Raw genomic sequence first — 23,462 nt, forward strand, 5'->3', positions numbered from 1 at the left:
GTCATTAGGCTCAGGGAGAGGGGGTGACGGAGGCGCTTGTGTGGGCAGTTGCATCTGAAATGTCCAAGTTCACCGCAGCCGTAACAGGCATATGACGCTGGCGTCTGCTCCGAAGGGTTAGACATCTGAGCAAAAGGATTTTTAGGGTTTGATAAATGGAACCCGCGTCCTCTTCCGTGCCCTCGCCCTCGACCTCCAAAGAATTTTCCACGTCCTCTCCCCCTAGCCAGGTCAGTTCTTCCAGTATAGTAATTTATTTGTGCAGCCAAAAGTTTGGTCTGTGTGTCTGACTCTTTTCATTTAGTCTGACTGTCAGCATGCTCTGCATGACGCTTGTCTTCCTCGAACATTGCGGTCTTCCAGCCTTTTTGCAGGACGTGCAGACTTTGCTTTGAATGTCACTTCTCAGTCTCAAGATGAAAGGAGGCACTGCAGCATGAGTTCTATCGTTTGTATTGTCTAGCCCAGAGTGATTAGCCATCAGATCTTGCAATCGGTGAGCCGGCTGAAATTAGTGACCAGTTTGTGCCCTTTTTTTTTATTTTTCTGCCAGGGCTCCTTTCAAAGGCTCTCACTGGGCGAGGAAAGGACCTTCATTCCAACACCAAGGGACACCGTTATGATCACCGTGATTTACAGTTGCCCATGTGGTGCTCAGCTGTCGACGGAGCACCTGTGTCCACTGTGCAGCATTTGTTTCATACATGTTATCCAGCTGCTGTAACAGCTCCACAAATTGCAGTCCACCGACTGCTCGTGTGCTGGGAGACAGATGACTCTTTTAATTTCTGCCATTGCAACCCAGTAGCACCTTGTGAATGATCTGAATTATCTTCCTCAGGGTCAATATGTGAGGATGGGTCATAATGATATTGTTCATCGTAAAAACCTGCTCCAGACAGTTCGTCTGTTAACAGGGGTGTTGTTGGAGAAGAGGGTGCAGGAGGTGGAAGTGGGGGAGTTTTGGTAAGGAGGGGGTGGACAGATTACGGGGCATAGGGGGTCTTTCTTTTCGGTCTGCTTTCTTTTACTTTCAGGCTAGTCTCTATCTTCATTTTCTGCAACGCTAGCAATAATTCTTCCTTGTCTTTTTTGTGTTTTGACTTCAGCAGCCAGCAGGTTGTTACGCCTCTGCTTATTCCACTTCTTACATGCCTTTTAAAATCCAACCCAGTCTGCTTCTCTATTAACTGTTTAGGGGACCCGCCTTTCAATCCCGACGGTGTACTAGGAGTCTGGTGATTCTCTGAAAATAATCCTTCTAACATTAAGTTTTGAGGACCCTGGGGGACCTGTTTGACTGGCGTGCCATTATAATTTCCCATAGTAAGCGGCAGGCCTTCAACAGAGAGCAACTCAATCCCCGATTATTTCTCGTCCCACTTGTCGTCCCCGTAATCAACCAGTCGACAAGTGGAAATCAACCTCCCCTCTTCCAAATTTCACACGTACTCTAACTGCCCCTTTCACCCCTATTCCTCTTAATATAGGAACGTGCCACTCGGTCCTTTCTACTCGAATTCTTAAGGGATGACTTACTAGCATTCACACTGTGCCGTCACTCTCTATGAATCCCTAAAACCCTTCTAGGTCGATACGGTATGATTCTCTATTCTTTCAGCATGCTTTTATTTTTTCTATTCCCCGTATACTTCTATTTCTTCCAGCACACCAGTCAAACCAACGGGAATCCCCCGAATCTACTCACCGCGACTCCTTCTGCCTGCCTGGAAAAATCCCATCCAGTTGCTTTTCGTTTCGGTCAGGAGGAGGTCAGCGACTCCCCACGCAGGAAAACGCCCGAGGTTGGCCAGTCCTAACTTTTACCGGAGCTGGTCCTCGATCCGCGGAAATCGGTCCACTTGGACGAACCCGCCCAGGGAGTCGTCTGCCCGTCTCCTGCCCCACGTTCGGGCGCCAAAAACTGTGGACGAAAAAGGCACACTGGAAAGCAGACAGATAATATTTTCTCAATTCACTTTATTTATTCATTCGGAGTCGCAGTAAGTAGAGATTCAAAAGAGTATAACTTATTGCCGCAAAGCTCAATTGAACCCTGATCAAAAGCCAGGAGGGGTTTTTTATACTTCAGCATCTCATGATTAATAAGACAGAAAGAACATCCTTATCAAAACAGTAAAGTTAAACAATATGTCTGTTGAGCTAAGCATTATCTGTGTTTTCAAAGCTGAGCACAGGAGAGACGCCTTTGCATAAACCACATGTACTTTCTGCAGCCTTGTGACCTTGAAACATTCACTCTGAGAAGGGGAAAACAAGAAACAGCTTACATTTTATTCATGTGGACACTATTTCTACTGAACCCTGGAATAACATATTTTTGTTAGTTCATAAGCCAAAGCGTCCCTCACTGGCAAGTTGGAAAAATAGTTATTATAAAAATTCTAATTTACTAAACACACAAAATACATGGTGCTGAGGAGAACATTCTTCTTCTACAGATACAATGAAAGGAGCAGAGTACACAGAATAAGGTAAAAATAATAGGAAAACAACAAAAAACTGTTAAGTATTTAAAGGTATAGCAAAAAATAGAAATATTTCTGATTTCTTTTATAATGTAAACATCATATTGCTGTGCTTTTCTGAATGCAGAATAGGAGAAGAGAAATAAAAAGACCGGCTAACTAAATGAGATAATTTATTATCAATTGTTATGGAATAAAAAACGTGCAGCCAAAGGGGGTCCCCAGGACCAAGTCTGTGAACCACTGGGCTACTGCAACCCCAAAATGGAAATGGTGGATTCCAAAAACACTGATGGAAATTCAAATTATTAGCAATCTCACAGCCTTATTTGAGGTCACTAGCTTTTAAACAAGATTGACTTAAACAACTTTAAATTGATCATTCTTGTAGCTTTATAGAGGAGTCTTTTTCAGTTTGTTATTTGCAAATTTACTGAAAGTCATGGTGCTTAGTTTTTGTTTTGTACCTGTGTCTGCTTTTCACTTTAGGCGTTTTACAGCACTGCAATAAACAGTGAAGCCAAACAATTTCTGTATATTATAAGGTGGTTTTATGATGACAACAAATCACATTTATATGGCATCTTTAATATCTAAAGTATCTCAAAGCACTTTACAAGGAAAAAAAACAAGATAAAATGCTTGCTATGGGAGTACAATAAAGATGGCAGAATGAAGAAATACACAAATATTTACTCAAAGCTTTTAGAGAATTCTAAAAATAACGCAATTGACAACCAAAGAGTGAATATAAGAAATTAAAACTAAATCCATAAGAATAATTAATTTGAAAATGAGATGTCACATGTTTATGAAATATATATTATACTGTACAAATGCTGTAATTGTTTGAGGACAACGGTTTTGCTGTTACAACAAATGCCTGAAGGTAAGCCATTAGATTAACTGCTACATGAAATATTTTAGAATCGTAAAAGCAAGTATAAGTGACTAGAGTACTAGGAAACTTTTTTGTTAAACTGCACAATCAATCGTATTTAATTCTGAAACAGCTTTGATGTTTAATAAATTATGACTCTGAAAAGTTTCAAATAAACACATCACTTTCATCCTTCTTAATGATCTGTCGTATGACTGATCATCTGTTGAACACGAGTGAGTACAGGCTTAGCCTCTCTCTAACTCCCTCCTTTGCTCTGCACTAGCACTTTTCAGAAAAAAAAATCAAATTGACATGAAAAGATGAGATTCTAGTGCTGTGTGATTATTGTTTACTAAGATTAAAGAAACAAAAGCCACAGATGACACATAAAAATAAACCTATGAGTCTGATTAAGACTACAGTTGAGAGAGGTTTAAAATTTACTGAAATGTGAAAATAGACATGGGAAATACTATAGAGTAAACCGTTAAGTTCCTGTCATAAAGGTATGGTTTAATTGACCTAATTATGTTAATATATAGTTAATTCAAATTCCTCCTTCATACCCAATGATTAAGTTACAGAAGTATTAAAGGTTGAATTATGGTGAAATGCACATCTACAACAGTATTAATGGTGCCCTGTTAAATAGAACCTCTGTCTTAGATCTCAGGGATCACATTAACTTGTATTTACCAAGGGACTTGCTTAACTTTCAAGATCTGATTCCATAAGAAAGAGGTAATCCCTGGAAACCACCTCATTGATTAATGGAAAATTAACTTCAGAGCTGATTTTAAGATTATCTGTCTGATGAGAGGTCCCTTGATAGCTTTTCCCAGAAATGGATATTATCTTATGCAACATAATGTGAACAATGCTTCTGCATTTTTCTATAATTATGTAACTTTTTGCCACATTGAGGTATTTATGGCTTTCGTTAGCTTACTTTCCTGCAGTTGAACAGCTATCATTATCCTCAGAATTACAGTATCTGTTATGGAGACACCTTAGCTATCTTTCTATGTGCTTTAGAATATTCCAAATTTTGCAGTGGTTGGCCTACCAAGTAGAGAACTGGGAACCCCATCTGTTAGCAGGAACAGCTTACATTTTTTTCCAAACGGGACTGTTTATCATCACACCCCTGATTTATTGTATTAGGATTGTACTATTATACATTATCAACATCTCCATGGGTACTGTTTAACATCATACCCTGGGCTTATTCTTTCAAGCCTGTTTCAAGATTATATTCTAGGTTTATAGTATTTGGAATGTATTGCCAATAGATATCTGTACTCTATTCATTCTACACCGCTGCTTGGGGGGATTGTTTGGTTCTGGACCTGCTCTGTCTCAAGGCATGTCAGAGGACTGGGACTTCATGGAGTGTATTATAGCCTCACTTGGGGAGGCAAAATGGGGGAGGGGGGGTATGGGGGAGGAGAGAAAGAGAGCAAGCTATTTATGATCTATCCTTTTCATTACCATAATTGTAAATCCTAACACAACAATAGGCTTCATAGACATAACTTCTGGCAATATTGGAAATTAATGTTAAAGCTATCATATGCAATAATGTACAACCTTAATTTAAGATTATAAAATGACAACAAATGTTCAGAAGCAATGTCTCTATGACCAAACACTGAACTTTGTGAGCTGGAATGTCAAAAGTCTTAATCATGAATTAAAGAGGAAAAAACTATTCTCTCACCTAACAGGTCTAAATTCCAAGATAGTATTTTTACAGGAGACTCACTTAATCAGCAAGGATCAGTTTTGGTTGCAAAGAGACTGGACTGGATAAATATTCCACTCCAGCTATACAAACAGAGGCGTGGGAATCTTAATTCATAGAACAATTCCATTTGCAGTATCAGATATAGTATTTGATCCTGAAGGGCAATATGTGATAGTGAAGGGGAATTTATTTAATTATAAAATGATTTTGATAAATATCTACGCACCCAAAGAGGATGATAGGGACTTAATCCAAAATGTATTTACATCAATTCCTAACTTGAACACTCACAAAATTATAATAGCCGGAAAATTTAATTGTGTTTTAAATCCAGACCTGGATAGGTCTTCAGCTACAGAGGCGACAGCGTCTAACACTGCAAAAATAATCACACAGTTTTTAAATGATCATAACTAACCAGACCCATGGAGATTTCTAAATCCATACTTAAAAGCATATTCCTTCTTCTCGACAGTACATCATTTTTACTCAAAAACTGATTGTTTCTTTATAGATAACAGTTTTCTTGCCTGCAATCTCATCTTGAAAATATGACGTTATTGTTATCTCCAACCTTGCCCCACCGATCATGGAGTCCACATGACTATGCCCCACATACTCATTTGCAGCTGGCATCTTAACCCCCTGTTATTAGCTGACGAGAGCTGTACAGACTGTATATCCAAGCAAATTAATTTTTTTAGAGACAAAAGCATCCTTAGAGGTTTCTGCAAGAATACTCTTGGAAACTTTGAAGGCATTTCTAAGAGGACAGATTATCTCACATTTCTCCCACAAAAATAAATTGGAAACCAAAAAGGCCTCACAGTTATTCACTAAAATTGCCAGAATAGATCAAAGGAGGCAATTTTTAGGAAACAACAGGCTTTGCAATTAGAACTCAACCTTTTGAAAACAAAAGAAACAGAACAACTCATTTTTAAATCATGACATCATTACTATGAACACAGAGAGAAGGCTATTAAGATCTTAGCTCAACAAATCCACAAGCAGAAAGTTTGCAATACAATATCAGTAATCACCAACACTGACAGAGATAGAACCATTGGCCAAAAAATATAATGCACACATTTACAGACTACTATAAGTCCTTATATTTTACTCAGTTTAAAGAATACAAGACACCATCTAATGCATTTTTGATGCATTACATATTCCACAGCTAGATACTCTCAGTGTACAGGAATTGGATACACCTCTGAAACTATCAGAATTACTAGACACTATTAACTCCAGAGTGGGAAAGCACCAGGTCCTGATGGCTACCCTGCTGAATTTTATAAAAAAAATTTTGATCAAGTTAGCTTCCCTATTATTAGCAACTTTTATAGTAGCCAGAGACAATAAAAGTGTACCTCAAACTTTTCACCAAGCATTAATTACCATTTTTTCTAAGAAAAATACAGACTTATTACAATGTGCATCATAAAGACCAATCTCATTTCTGAATAATAATGTTAAGATATTCTCCAAAGTCCTAGTTAGAAGGATTGAGAAAGTGATCCCTTCAGTAATATCACAAGACCAAACCGGATTTATTAAAGGTAGACATTTGGTTTCCAATCTCCAACACCTATTTAATGTGTATATTCACCCATAAAGTGCAACACTCCAGAAATCTTATTATCTTTGAATGCAGAAAAAGCATTTGATATGGTTGAATGGGATTATCTATTCACCACTTTGCATAAATTTGGGTTTGGCCCGAATGTGTTCATGGATCAAACTACTATATACAAGTCCAGAAGCTTCAGTTGGTATTAACAACACTATTTCAGACTACAGTAATCCCTCACCTATCGCGGGGGTTACGTTCCAGAGCCCCCCGCGATAGGTGAAAATCCGCGAAGTAGCGACCTATATTTATTTTATTATTTATACATATTTTAAGGCTTTATAAACCCTTACCACACTCTTATAAACCTTTCTCACTCTCTTGTTAACCTTTCCCACGCTCTTATAAACACTTCCTATGCTCTTAAACACTTTCTACATTCTTAAACACCACAGACCAACACTGCACACTGCCTGCACGCAGCGATCAGACGTCAATGTGTCTGCACTCGCTTTGTGAAGGGGGGCAGCTGAACTCACGCTGAGCAGAAATGGACTTTGTGCTGCTTCTGCCAAAATGCCTGCTTGTCGCTCTGCGCGAGGAGTGTGTGTGTGTGTGTGTGTGAGAGAGCTGAACGCACCTTCGCTCAAACCCCCCCCTCCCCGGAAGCGCAATAGGCTCCTGCCACTTCGCATTGCCAAGGGGGTGGGGAGCTGAATGAACGCTAAGGAGAAGTGGACTTTGTGCTGGCTTTGTGCTGCTTGTTGCTCTGCGTGTCAATAATTTAAAAGCCTGTACAATCAGGCTTTTAGGTGTACATCACCTATTTTCCTGTCTCACTGTCTTGTCTTGCGTGAAGTTAAAATGTTTTATAATAGTGAGATGTTACTCATATCCTTAGCCCGACATCCACATATCATATGTGTTAACAAAGTGTGTTTTATAAGTTTACATGTGTTTAAAGCATGTGGGATGGGAATTTTAAGGCTTAAACTATAAAAATGTTTATTTATATGGTCTTTCTATATCGCGGATTTTCTCCTGTTGCTGATGGGTCTGGAACATAACTTCCGCGATAGGTGGGCAATCACTTGTATTTAAAAACCCGCGAAGTTGTGAATCCGCGAAAAGTGAACCGCGAAGTAGCGAGGGATTACTGTACTTCAAACTAGAATGCAGTACTAGACAAAGATGCCCTTTGTCACCACTGTTATTTGCAATCACCATTGAGCCATTGGCTGTTCACTTTGGAAATGCATCAGAGATAAAAGGGATTTTCAGAGAAGAACTTAAACAGAAAGTATCACTATATGCAGATGATGTACTACCGTACATATCACACCCACAGTGCCTACAGCCCTAACTGTACTAGTAGAATTTCAAAAGATATTTGTGCTTTTCCCAGAGAATTCTCTATCAAACAGCATTAGCTTTGACACCTTCCCTTTTATCATTGCAGATCAGTTTAAATATCTAGGGTTAAACATCACAAGTAAATATAAAGCTCTTTTTCAACAAAATCTTGCTGTTTGCATGGACAAAATTAAAGAAGACATGCATAGATGGTCTACATTCCATCTTACTTTAGCAGGGAGAATTAACATTGTCAAGATGAATATCTTCCCTAAGCTTCTGTTTCTATTCAAAATATCTTCATATACATTAACAAAAAATTAAGAAATTAGATTCAATCATAACTTCATTTATTTGGGATTTGAAATATCCACACATCCAAAGGACGGCCCTACAACAACCTAAATGAGAAGGCGGCATGGCTTTACCTAATTTTCAATTTTATTACTGGGCGGCAAATATACAAGCTATAAAAACCTGGACACTGACACAAATAGATGAAGACACACTTGCTTGGTCTGCAATAAAAATGAAATCCTGCAGTACCTCTTTATATTCATTGCTTTGTACACCAGTAAATACAAGGTATCCCCAATATATTAACAACCCAATTGTCCTTCATTCACTCAGAATATGGAACCAATGTAGGAAGCACTTCAAGTTAGAGAGTATTTTATCTGTGGCACCTCTACATGAAACTACCTTTTTCCACCCTTTCAAACTTACACAGTTTTTAATGTTTGGAAAATGTATGGGATTAAATCATTTAGAGATTTGTTTATAAATAATGTCTTTGCATCCTTTGAACAATTACACTCTAAATGTAGTTTCCTATCTACACAATTTTTCCAGTTGCTAAACAAAATCTGCCCGATTTTCCTCTCCTCCCACCTATTTCTATCCCAGGGGAGATACTGATCAGTCTTGAAGACTCAGACAGCATTTCTATAATATATAAAATCAATTTAAGGTCTCTTCCTTCTAAAGAAAGTATAGTGGGAAAAGGATCTCTTACTCTTACATTTCAGAAAATGAATGGAAGGAAACCATTCTTTCTAGCTCTATATGTGCAAAGCATTCAATTATTCAACTTAAAATTTTTTATCAAGCACATCTGTCTCGTTTAAAATTGTCCAAAATGTTTCCAGGGGCAAGATCCAACCTGTAAATGTTGCAATCAATCTCCAGCTTCACTAGGCCATATGTTTTGGGCGTGTACCAAATTAACATCATTCTGGACAAAAAATTTTAAATACCTATCAGACAGCCTTGATGTCACAATCACTTCTAATCCATTAATAGCTGTGTTTGTTATACTCCCAGGTGGGCTTAAAGTGGAGAAGGACAAACAAACTGTAATTGCCTTTATTTCACTACCAGTAATGGCGCACTGCACGATATCGTGCAGTGAACACACCTGACTTGAGCATTCATAGTTTTCATACTCTTTCTCTGTATGTTTAGCATTTGTTTGCTCAGAGGGTGATGCGCTTGCTGCTTCCTGATCAGCTCTTCTTTTCTCCACCCTAGCGGCCCACTTCTTCTCTTCTTTCGTCAGCATCTTTTCGCGTTAAAACTGATTAAGTCAGTATTTGTGTTGCAATTACTTAATATGTTTTGTTTAATTTTTCACTTAAGCTGGCACTTAAGTCTTCAATCTGCCTCAAGAATGTTTTAAGATATGAAGAGGTAGGAGAAGTGACGGCGAAGGTGGTAGGGATGAGAACGGCGCCTGTACACATACGCTGTACGGCCGCCCAGCTGAACACTGCCGAGAGTTGATTGTACAATAAAGTAAAATAAAATAAAAATAAAAAGATAAATAACCTTGGAGGTCAATCATCACCCCAAAAGCGGACAGCAGACGTCACATAGTATATGTGTACCAAATTTCAGGTCAAATAGTTTGCGAGCTACAGGTGATTTAAAATCCTAGACAGACAAACAGACAGCCACGGTAGCGTATTATATATAAAGATTATCTCATAGATTTATTTTGCTCAACTGAAGCAGTCCTAATCCACCTTTGTTATGTCAGTAGGTAACTGATATTATATACCATTTGAAATTGAAAAAAATCTAATTCTCTCTCAGAGGATCTGTTCAAAACTTTTTTAAAACCAGGTAGGATCCAATCAATAATATTTTAGATTAAGCACTTATATTAGGGAGAAAGTCCCCTTTCCCTCTATACTACTTTCAAAAGTTTTACTCTACCTGTTGGCATTTCTCTCTTTTTCATGGGTGGGGGTTGAATTGAATTTAGTTTTGTTAAGTTTGACTTGATTGTATGGAATGTTACGTGCTTTAATAAATTCAATTAAAGTTAAAAAAACAGGGACAGCTTAAATCCATAGAGTCATGTGTTTGTCTAAAGTGCTGCACAGATATGTTTGGCCCAATCTCAATTTTAATGTGTTTCAAACGTAACGGCAGTGGTTTAGAATAACATGTTCCATTTGATCCTACATTTGCTTAGTTGTAACTCAGATCTTTCTTATATATCTTAATGACATTCATTCAGATATAGTTATTATGAGATGACTGGTTAAATATTTTTTACCTTATTATTTTTTATTTTTTACCTTATTATTTTTTATCTGTTTATTGAAACTCATATCAAATTAAACTTCTTTTTAGGCATTTTTTGGTTCAAGTAATCTATTTTTCTTATCAAAATTATGTTACAATATCTCATTTTTATTTTGAACCTCTTTCCACCACCATTTTGCCAACTGCAGGAGTTGCTATTCTGTGTACAAGTTCTCTGGGATGCTGTCTTGGTTAATGGAGGTATGGTTACATTGGTCATGGACTCCACTAATTTCTGATGGGTTTAAAGGTCACCTGTTTTCAGGAAAAAACCTATCTTTGCATGCATTTTGCATGGTCTTGTTTTGTGAATTTTTCGATTTTGATTTTTGCCTCATGCCTCGGCCTTGGTTGTCTGTGTTTCCAAGCTCCCAGTTTTGACCTTACACAATGTTTTGATCACGTTTTGATTACGTCTTATCTCCTAATCAGTTTCTCAGAATTGTAGTTAGTAAAACGGTGAAATGTACACGGCACTAATGCTGAAGAAGAGTGTATTCTCTAGGTAAATAGAGAAATTTCAAAAGACCTGGACAATCTTCAGAACAAGGCAACCCTAAAAAGTGCAGTTTAATGTTGACAAGTGCAAAGTACAGGAGAAAGGAACATTATAAACATTCATCCTCTAAGCAATGAAAAGAACTAAATAAAAAAGCAAAAAAAAATGTTAGATCTTATTGTAAAAATTTGAATATACATCTAAAAACATTTTGTTTAAATTCCTTAAAGTGTCAGTGAAACCACTTCTGAATTTCTGCAAGCATTTGTAGTGACCACATTACAAAAAAGACGTAACAAGTCTAGAAGCTTCACAGAGAAGAACAACTAAGAATACCTGGGACTGTGACTAAAATACATGACCTACTGGGACAGGCAAAATTATTTAATCCTTTCTAGCTTTAGAGAAGAGAAAGTGAGAGAGAGAGAGAGAGAGAGAGAGAGAGAGAGAGAGAGAGAGAGAGGTTAGGAGCATGTGCTGATATAGTGCATTGCTGCACCCACCATATGACAAACCAACTTGGGAACCCAGATTAGGACCCAAGTGCAGTCAGCTAAATAGGAACTAAATTGAGGTCTATAATATTAAGAAATACATTAATAAAATTCTTTTATTTAAGTAATGATTCACATATTCATGGACACAAGTCCAAAGTAAAGGGAAGTGCACTTAAGATAAAAACCAGGAAGGGTTGTGGGAATCAGGAACAAACAGCCAAATGAAAAGTTGAAGTGTTAACAACTTTTAAGAGTTGTTTGGATGAGGTATTGAGACAAATAAACAATTAAATTTCCCTGATGATTGGAATAGTCTCCTTTCATTTGTCAGATTTATCATGTTCTATTGTATGTGACTAGGTTCTCTTCACTCAGAAGGTGTTACTGACAGTTGTCCCCACTCTGCACCTGAGACACAAGCTCAGGTTCTGTCTCTTCCAGAAGTCAAGAAAATAAATGCCTGAGTCAGTTCAGCCAAACATGAACTCCATCAGTCCAAATGATGAATCAGGCTTCTGACTGCAAGGATTTATCTTTCTTAACAGATGTCTTGTTCTATTTTCCCCACACTATGCTAATGTTCATACAGTAATCATATTGTTTGAAAGTATCAAATTTGTATAATGAAAACACATGACTATAAAATCAAACTAGCACCAACAGCCCAAATTGTTGACACTCAGCCATATGAAAGAGATTTTATGAAAAATGCTATATGAAATAAAGATTAATACACTCATTAATTGAGAGGGTGACTACTTTTCAGGAAATGGGAGGCAAAGCATGCTAACCATAATGTGGAAGAAATGTACTTTAAATGATCTTATATGGCTCCTTTCTCAGTAGACAGGCTCAAAATCTGGAAGTGGGTGATTTTATTTTTTCACTCTTATGAACAGGCATAGAATCCATGTTGATGACTGGTCTTGTCACTGTGGGCAAGTGAGAGTGGTCCCTATGATGGGCTGGCACACTGTCCTGGTTCACTTATGTGCCCAGGGCTGCTGGCATAGGCATCAGCCCTACCATTGCCTTGAATTGTATCAGAATATTATGTTATGTCATACTGTAACTACCTTTAACCACCAGATGGCATCTCAGAGCTCAAATGGCATTAATCCCCATTTTTTCATCGATTTCTTGAACCTGCATAATTCACCTCCAGTATTATCTGACATGTCATAATTTCCTAATATCTTTAAAACAGATTTTTGTTTTAGATAAGGTAGTATACTGCATAAAGACTAATAATTTGGTCAAATCTACAGATAAAATACTCACTTCACTCATAACCTCTGCAGAAGAGGTATTATACTGAAGGACATCCCTAGTGCTCACATTTTGTATCAAACAAAAAATCAATAATTAACTTTCTTATTTTAATATATTTTCAACTGCATCTGGACTGAGGATACTCCCCAATGCATGCTAAAAAAGATCTAATTTTACTTTTCCTTCTCATAATGTAATACAGCCTTAAACAGCTGATTCTACAGCACTGACATTTACCTCCTCCTAAAATGAATGTCTTCATGTTCCAATCAAAACATCCACAGCCATATATTTTGCCCCATCAAGCATCAATCATATAAATTACACTACAAATAAGCAGTGGCTGACTGTCTTCCACTGACAAGAGTAGCAATCAAATAGACACCAGGCATTCGCTCAAAAACTCATTGAAGAAATACATATATGTACATATACTACCATTGTCTTATCAAATACTGAGTGCAACACCTTGGATACAGACTTTTCCTTTCTGTTATTTTACTGTTTCATAATCCTTTTTAAAGAGAAGAAATATTAAGGCTTTCGATTGGCTTGAACAAAGTAAATGTTTTGAGACTTGTCTGCTCTCATTCAGAATGTCATAATTTTTAAAAGCATTTCATACCAGAAAAACTACTGCATAGCAGTTACAGTACCTGTATGACCATCTTAAAAATACAGAGGAATAGGCACAAACCTGCCTGGCAGCATTCATAAACAATTTTTACTTCAGTTGGAAACTAATTAGTCATACACATGTGCATAAAATTCAGAAAAAATATTTTTGAGAATATAATCTTAATTTACATAGCCAGTCCTTCAGTCTGTATTGTAAAACTATGGAAATCAAAATGCATAACTCTGTCCGTTGGCTAGTTTTTAAGGCTAATGAGTAAGCCTTGCTTGCCAAGACTGCCACTCCTATTCTTCTATTTCATTTTTTATTTAATAATGGTCAATTAATTGTTTAGCATTTTTTTGCATTGATTTACTTTGTCAGACTCATTTTATCCAATTCAAGATGACCTGTGACCAGAACCAGAGTCTCTTCCTGCATTACTGGGTGGAAAGCAGGAATCAGTCTTGCAAAGTGTGCCAGTCTTTCGCATGGCCATCTCATACACATTCTGTCACAATGCAGTCAATTTAGACTAGCCAATTAACTTAGCATTTATGTTTTAGGGATGTGAAGGGAAAATAGGAATATCTAGAGAATGTTCATGTAGACAGAGGAATTAAATGTAAACTCCACACACATATAAGACTTCATCCATCCATTATCCAACCCGCTATATCCTAACTACAGGGTCATGGCGGTCTGCTGGAGCCAATCCCAGCCAACACAGGGCGCAAGGCAGGACACAAACCCCGGGAAGGGCGCCAGCCCACCGCAGGGCACATACACACACACACCAAGCACACACTAGGGACAATTTATAATCGCCAGTGCACCTAACCTGCATGTCTTTGGACGGTGGGGGGAAACCGGAGTACCCGGAGGAAACCCACGCAGACATGGGGAGAACATGCAAACTCCACGCAGGGAGGACCTGGGAAGCGAATCCAGGTCTCCTAACTGCGAGGCAGCAGCGCTACCCACTGCGCCACCGTGCCATCCACATATAAGACTATGTTTGTTTTTGGCATATACACTGCAACAAAATAGTGAGACTCTAGTGCCATAGTTGTAGTGATGTATAAATAAATACAGTAACTAAATAATAGTAGTAGAGGATGCATACAGTAAATGATTAAATAAATAAATGATAGTTAAAGAAGTAACATACAGTACAATTACAAATAAACCAGGAAGTAGGTACAGTACACAGTGAAGGACAAGTAGGATCAGTGACCTTACGGTCTGGAGGAAGATGCAGGTGGAACAAGTGTTGAGGTTCTGGTAGCGATTCCCAGAAAACAGAAGTGAAAACGGAATGAGCTGGATGGTTGACTTCAGAGATGATGGGTTCTGCTCTGCTCAGATATGTTGTTAAGCAGATGGTATGATGCTGTGAAAGGTCAGCCCTAATTATTTTAGAAACTGTTCAGACAGTCCTTTGGAGGAGTTTGTGATCCTGGCAAGTAAGCTGCTAAACCACACTGTGATGCTTTCAGTCAGGATACTTACAATAGTGAAGTGGTAAAAGTTTGTTAGGATAATAACTGGGTACAGGAATCAAACTGAATATGCTGGACCTGTAAGGCAGCAGCACTAAACTCTGCTACTATGACAACTCTGTATTTTTATTTATCATCTTTCATAAAGAAAACCAATGTATACTAAATATAATTGGCACTTACATTTTATTTTATTACTTAAAAGTTATTAATGTTTCTGATTATATCAGTTTACCCAAAGATATTGTTTTTGTTATACAGTATAAGTTCATCATCTCCTAAGAGGTCTAATTTATTTTAACGATTTACTAAAGCTACATGCAACTGACTAGTCATCCTGACCACGCTAACTGCATCACATAAAGACTTTGAAATGACTCTAAAGCAGAGTGAGCTGATTCTTGCTGGTTGGAGAAGTGAAAAATGACTGCAATGTTAAATAACTTCCCACTCTCATCCAAGCTGTTGTTTATTAAATAATGAACTTATTCCCACTTAATTTACCTGTGTGTTTGGGCAATGTTCCTAAACCTAGTAACTTAACTGCCAGTATTTAAATGTGCTATTAATCATGTTCACTCCTATGACATGTTAAGCATGTATATTTCCTAAGGGACTTTATTGAAGAGCAAAATTAAGTTGAAATGAAGTTAATCCAAATACAATTCAGTCGTATCACATGTTAAACTTTTACAGTACATATACATCAGTTAGTCAAGGCTCAACAGGGCTATTCGATGATGTATCATTTTGTTATGCTTTATATTCCTGTTTTGGAAAAAAACAGCACTGTGTATGCCTCAGAAGTCACAGCAGAAGTTTCCCTAAAAGACCTATAACCAACATGCAACACTGCAGGCTAGTGGCTTTTTGGCATATTGTAGTTCTAGTCTCTAATTATGCTTGCTTTTTCCCTATGTGCCACATGCAATGATGAATATTTCTGCCTCACACCTCAGGAAGTCAGCGTCTGAACCCCAGATCCAATTGATGTCTCTGTGGAGGATATATGACCTTTCTAAACTGAGGCAGTATGATTAAATAAGGGTGAGTCTCCTGCAGGGGACTAGTGGCCAGTCTAGGGCATGGTTCCTGCCTGGTACCAGAGTTGCCAACAACCCCCCTGGCTCCCATGACCTTGAATAGGATTTGAAGAATTCCATTTAGATGTGGTGAGATAAACATGCAGCATAGAGTATGGTTTCATAGAAATTGGATGGGCTGAAGTTTGCCATCTTGGAAACACAATTATAAGTACATTCCATGGAACCATTTATGTACTTCAACAAGATTCAAATGAAATGAATTTATTTTAGACTCACTGGTTTTAAAATGGAAAATTCTATCTTAAATTAATTGAGCATGAATCCTACAATTACTTTAGGGAGCTTTGAAGAAAATTTATTTACTGTACATGGCTAATCATACCATGTGTGCTTCAGAGCAGGTCATCCACTTGAAGCTAAGCATGTTTGAGCATGGATAGTACTTGGATGGGAGACCATCTAGGAAAAAAACTTTGGTTGCTGCTGGAAGAGGAGCTGGTGAGGCCAGTAGGGAGCACCGAGGTCCTGATTCTCTGTGGTCATCAGGGCCGGCCCAAGCCTTTATGGTGCCCTAAGCAGAACAAGATTTGGGCTCCCCCACCCCCTTGTCACTGCCAAAGCTACTATTGTCAATACTTGATCATTGGCACACCTACTAAATTTAACACACCCATTATTTATTAGTTGTTGCTGTTGTTTACATTATAGCAATGTCAGCCTGGCATGTTTTCATCCTTCTGTGAGTTTTAATCTTAAAAGGTATTAAACTTACCAAAGTGGTCTCATGTTAATGTGCACTTTAATATTCAAAGTGAAGGTTTCCTAACCCAGTCCTCAGACTCCCCTAGACACTTCAACTTTTTGTTTTATCCTAACTCTCAGCAACCCTGAACTGGCTGTTCAGTATTACTGATTGCTCGGCTCTGTTGTAGAGGGGAGTTAGAAAAGTTACACTGTCTATGGGGGTCTGAGGGCTGGGATGAAAATCCATATTCAAAGAGATGCGGCACTTTGAGTACAGTACAGTGATAAATTGTATACTGAATGTGGTGTGTTGAAAAGTAACCAAATAAACCAATAGGCCATGCATTTACTGTAAACATGTTTAACACTTGAATTGCTTTTTGTTAAAACAGAACAACTATCGACTTCAAATGAAATAAAGTAAAATATTTTAAAAATAAAAAAATGCAACTCAAAACAAAGACAACATCAAATAAATAAATACTTAAATAATGACATAAAATGAAAAGATGAACATTACAATAACTGTTCAAGAATAAAATATAAAGCTGAATAATTCAGAGAACTATGTACAGATGTGCAAAGAATTTCTTTTTTTTCAGATATTCGTATTTCTTCCTCTTATAATCTACCTCAATATTACACTTTCACCTTAGAATCTCTCTTTCCTGGGTTTTCAGGGGTCAAAGTCATTTACGACATCATTATAAGAAATCTGACGGCTAACTTTGTTGTTGATGCTGTGAAAGCCAGCCTGACAACAGACAGACAGACACCGTTCTTAAGTCTACCACACACGGTTTATTTACAATATTTACAATTAAAGTCCCGCACAGCACACAGTGCTCCAGCACCAAACACCTTTTTCTTGGGCCTCTCAATGGTCCTCCTTGGGCCACCTTTCCTCCTCACTCCCGAGCGTTGCCTTCTTCCACCTGACTCTGGGCCTCGACTGTAGGAAGGTGGCCCCTTTTATATTCACCCGGATGTGCTCCAGTTGCTCCCTGACATCCTTCCAGTGGCACTTCCTGCTTTGGTGGAAGTGCCACATGAGCACCCAGAAGCACTCCGGCTGTCCTTGGAAGTTCCTCGGCCAGCACTCTTAGGTGTGGCGGAAGTGCAGACATCCCAGTCTCTATGAAGCTCGGGGCACCCCCTGGCGGTGGCCACGGGCCCCAGTGGGGTTGAGCCTCCATGCTCCATTCCCGTGGACCCCACAATAACCAGGGTGGATGCCCCCTCGTGGCCTGGGGGATGTATATTCTGCCTCCTGGTCCTTCCAGGTGTCCCGGCTGGGTCCCCAGCCGCCTGCCACAATGCTAATCAGTGTAAGTCCACTCAGTCTTTCTTGTGCCATGGAAGATTTCAAGTCATTTTTGATTAATTTGAATTTAGAAGAGCTCCACTCTGTAGACGCAACAGTCCTTGTCATGAATTCCCCCCAACTAGCTAACGTCATCATGTAAGTTACCTTTATCTTGTTGTTTATTCTCATATTCTGTTTTCTTCTTTCTTTTCTCTGCTCCAGAAGGATATGTCCTTTTCAGTCACAAAACTTTTTTTGCAACTTTTCGGCGCAGAGAAGACTGTAACCTAATGTTAGTCTGACTGATTGCATCCAATATAATGTCCTTTGCAAAATGTTTAAGTATTCAGAAAAGTGCTATATAAATGTAATTAATTAATTAATTGAAAAAAGCAGATGTGATTAATGCCTATGGTTTGTCCTCTTAAGGAAAAAAACAACAAAATTTAATTCTGAAATCAGAATGTCATGATTTTAGCTAATATAATTAAGCTGAGATCAGCTGTTTGCTCAGGCACTAGTACAGTTTCTTGGTTATTTTACTACTTCATAGCTCAACATTCATACAGTAAAAAGCCTGGGTGACTTGCAAATGTGGCAAATGGGACAGTAGTCCAAATACAAGAAACAGAAGTAAAACAATCAAATATGTAAGCTTTAAAGTATAAATTATTCCTGTGAATTGATTCCCCTTCAGCTTGCACATATTAAATAAGTACATATCTAAACTGCTTCTGCAAAAAATATATTGAGTTGTTGTGATGCACTACCATTATTGAAAGAACTCCATATCACTACTGCACATATGCAATTCTCTTTCTCCCTCAAGAATTGTAGTTACTGGTTGGTAGCTTCCCGGAAGTTAAACAGGCTTACTTTGAGAGTGGTTCTTATACTTTGTCTATATTTTTTTCTTCACTGTGTATACACTATAGACATGCTAAATGTCATTTATACCACTAATATATATGAGTCCTAAAGTGACAATAATGAAACATTCAGTCATAATGCTGAGTCTTACTTACTGTACGTGAGTCAGAACACGCAAATTGAGAAGGAGTTAGGAAACAGAGAAATGGAATTAGTACAGTGAGATAGGCAGAATGAAATTCACACCCTGAAGCTTATATGAGGATTATAGCAACTGACAACGTCAAATATTATCCACTGAAGACAAATGTGTGTACTGTAGGGACTGGAACTTGCTCTATCCACCAGAGAAGACCTGGACATCTCCTGCTAGAAAGCCAAATGAACATCATTCATTAGAGTAATTTTATTGATATTATTGTTTAGCTGCCCTGTAATTTGTTGACTGCTGTCTCTTACACTGTAGGCTGATTAGTTTCACAAGACATATTCTGCTACACCACTGTATAATATACTGAAGCACAGTGTTTCCATGCAATGTAAGTGCTAGCCAAATCTTCAAAATATCAGGATTCTTTAAAGGAGGTTGATGGAAAGTGTAGGCCCATGATTTTTTCATAATATTTTTCCATCTTAGTATACAAAAGTTTAACTAAATATCTATTTTGCTCTAAGCATGTGCAGGTGCAGATTTTATTGCCAAAATGTGTGTGATTTCCTACCACAGAGTGTTTCCAACTGACCTTATTGCATCCCTTAGATGTATTGCAATTATATAAAACTCTAACCACACTAGTCACTGTGAACAGAGAAAGCAACTGGTATTCTAACTTCATGAAAGATGATGCCAAAAAGCTGCACTAATATGCATGTGTGCTGGCTTTATTTTGTTGTCATAAACACATCTCTAAAATAGAGTAGAATGGACAGACATTACCAGCTGAAGACCTTTTATTACACTACAGTTGTTTTTTATTGTAATTTTTTTGGCACCTTAATTATATGCAAGAAATTAAAAAAAAATTGTGAGTGGTAAGTTTTACTAAGGAACAGCACACTATGCACTTAACCACAAGGAAAGAGGACACATTGATTTTGCACAGAAAGATAATGCTAGTTGCGTATGTCAGGATTTATCCAATGCCATAAGGATAGCCTATTGGATTATATTATAGGACATTCAGCAAGTAGTAGTTTTAGGTAGCACTAAAAATTAAAGTATAAAGTAAATAAAGTGAACATATAAATTTGGATCATTATTGTTTTAAATGGGTTAATTGAAAGACAATCACTGGGGTATACTATATATATGCATCATATACTGTACACACATGTATGAATACACTCACTGACCAAATTATCAGGAACACATGTACACCTGCTTATCGATGCCAGTATCTAATCAGGAAATCATGTGGCAGCAACACAAAGTTTAAAATCATGCAGATATAAGTCAGGAGCTTAAGTTAATGTTCACACCAAACACCAGGATGGGAAAAATGTGATTTCAGTGGTTTTTACCATGTCATCAATGTTAGTGCCAGACAGGGTTCCTTGAGTATTTCTGTAACTGCTGATCTCCTTGGTTTTTAACACACAGCAATAGGTAGTGTTTACTTAGAATGTTGTAAAAAATAAAAAAAAAACATCCAGTGATCATCATTCTGCAGATGGAAATGCCTTACTGATTACAGGGGCCAGAGGAGAATGGCCAGATTGGTTCAAGCTGTCAGAAAGGCTACAGTAACTCAGATAACAACTCTGTGGTGTGCAGCAAAATATCTCAGAATGCACAGTATGTCACAACTTGAAATGGATTGGCCTACAACAGCAGAAGACCATGTCAGGTTCCACTGCTAAGAGCCAGAAAGGTGAGACTGCAGTGGGCACAAGCTCACCAAAACTGGACACTAGAAAAATGTAGCTGATGCATCTCAATTTTTGCTGAGGTGTACAGATGTTATGGTCAGAAATTGTATGAGATTCACCCTTAAGGTAAAAGAATGTTGCTGGATCTACTTTATCAATGCCTTTGAGGATTTTAAATACCTGGATTAGGGCTCCACGCAGTCTCCTCTGCTCAAGACTAAACAGGTTTAGTTCTCTGTCAGAGTCTGAGTCTGTCAGAGTAGGACATGCCCTTCAGTCTTGGGATGCACTTGGTTGCTCTTATCTTTCTTGTACCGTGGTGACCAGTACTGCACACAATACACCAGATGTGGTCTTACAATTGCATTATATAGTTTGAGCCTAATGTCAACATAATAATAAAAACAATTCATTACATTTATATAGCGCTTTTCTCAGTACTCAAAGCACTATCCACACAGGGAGGAACCAAACCCACAATCTTCCACAGTCTCCTTACTGCAAAGCAGCAGCACTACCACTGCGCCACCTGTGAGGATATAAACCCCTAAATCCTTACCAGAGGTTGATTCCTGTATGTCAGTGTCTCCCATTTTGTATTTATAATTGATGTTCTTTTTGCCCACATGTAGAACCTTACACTTTTCTTCATTAAATTGCATTTTTCAGGTGTTCGCCCAGTTCTGATGGTTGTCCAGGTATTTGAATTCTTGTGTCTACCAACCCTCCAATTTTAGTGTCATCTGCAAATTTAACAAGTTTACTAACTATATCAGAACCAATGTCATTAATATAAATCAGAAAAAGTAATAGTCTAAAGATAGACCCCTGAGGAACTCTAGTGATGTGGAGAATTCTCCTCTTATCTGTTTTCTTTGTCTCCTGCCCATTAACCAATTAGAGATCCAATTTTGTAGATTGCCTCTGATGCCTACAGCTTCTAGTTTCAGAATTAATGTTTGGTATGGGACTGTATCAGTGGTGTGAGACTTTATAAAAGGCTTTTTGAAAGTCAAGGTAAATTATGTAGTATGCTTTGTTTTTGTCAACTATTCCATTTGCTTCTTCAAAAAAACTAAAAGATTGGTTCAGCAGGACCTTCCTCTCATTAACCCATGTTGACTGTTATTTAGAATATTATTTTCATTTAGGTAATTTTCTAATTTATTTCTTATTATAGTTTTCATAATTTTACATGGCACAGAAGTAAGACTAATTGGTCTGTAATTACTAGGATCCATTTTGTCTCCCTTCTTGAAGATTGGTTTTACATTTGCAACTTTGCATTCCTCAGCTACTTCTTCTTTCTGAAGTGAGTGCTGGAATGAAGTGACTGATGAAATATGCCTAATTAGAGCTTATAGATGACATCTTTCATTTCTTTCAATACAATTGGTAAGATCCCATCAGCTCCAGGGGTTTAGTCTTCAGTGTATTGAGAGTTTGAAGCACATCTGACTCTTCTATTTTAAACTCTATGAACTCAGAGTTTGTTTTTATTTCTGCATTAGGCATTCCACTTGTTTCTTCCTTTATAAATACTTGGGTGGAATATTTGTTCATTTTCATTTTCATTTGCTTGCTCTTCATTTTAGCTTCTCTATCAAAGAAATGGCAAAAACACACAAATTCCTCTTGGGTAGTGACAAGGATTGGGATCATACATAAGAGATAAGAGAAAGCTACCCTAACCACTAATCTGCCTTGTCTCCTTGTTTTGAAAGCATTATGGAAAACTTTAGTAAGAATAAATAAGCCTTAGAAGTCATGTTGCTTATATTATTCAGATTCAGATGCCAGATCTCCCCAGGATGCTCTGTAAATGCTTTCCTTCATCTGTTATTAATTCCAAAGGGGATGTCTCACAGATATCTTAAAGATTTTTACATCAAGTCCTCAGAGGGAGAGTTTGATTCTCAGAGGGATGCCTCTTTACTATGGGATGGGAACTGTGCTCATACACACTGAGGTTTAATGATGTTAACTCAGTCGAGAAACATCTAAATAGGATTTAACACAACTTCAACTTTTACAAGTCCTTTGCCCTCTTATGTAAATGATTTAGTTCAATTTCATGGTAATTCCATCTTTTAAAAACGCATTATGAGTATTTCATATGATTCCTTGCACAGGGGTGTCACTGTCATGTCAAGATGATCAGCCTTATTTATCATGATAATCACATAATTGTATAGTATAACTCTATGCCATTTTTGTTTAAAGTCCATTTTACTTTGATTCCTGATACACTGCTGACTATTACCTAAAACTAAACTTCCCTTCCATCATATCTGATAAAAGGTAAGGTTCAAGCAGTAACCTTAGTAAGATATATATGAAGTCTACTTGCCTTGCTGGTCTGGCCTACATCCTTGCTTTTCTCCACAAATTTACCTCATCTGACATCAATGAATAAAAGTACCTTGATAGTCAGAAATGCACATGTATCTGAAAGTTGCCTGGGGGAGCCTGGGTGTAAATCACTATGCCTTTCATTCAGTTCTGAAATGGTTACAAAAAAAAATCCAAATATTTTGGAAAAATTGTTATTAGGGTAGCACAGTGGGAAAGTGGTTATTAGCCACTGTTTCTTCATGACTT

At 37.7% G+C, this 23,462-nt stretch overlaps 1 protein-coding gene across 14 annotated transcripts in view; it reads left to right on the forward strand.

The window, feature by feature from the left end:
- shank3a (SH3 and multiple ankyrin repeat domains 3a) overlaps positions 1-23,462 on the forward strand; it is a 1,882,192-nt gene that overhangs the window by 921,903 nt on the left and 936,827 nt on the right. The gene's annotated exons all lie outside the window — the stretch shown is intronic.

Source organism: Erpetoichthys calabaricus, chromosome 1 (assembly GCF_900747795.2).
Source record: "Erpetoichthys calabaricus chromosome 1, fErpCal1.3, whole genome shotgun sequence".
Lineage (NCBI taxonomy): Eukaryota > Metazoa > Chordata > Cladistia > Polypteriformes > Polypteridae > Erpetoichthys > Erpetoichthys calabaricus.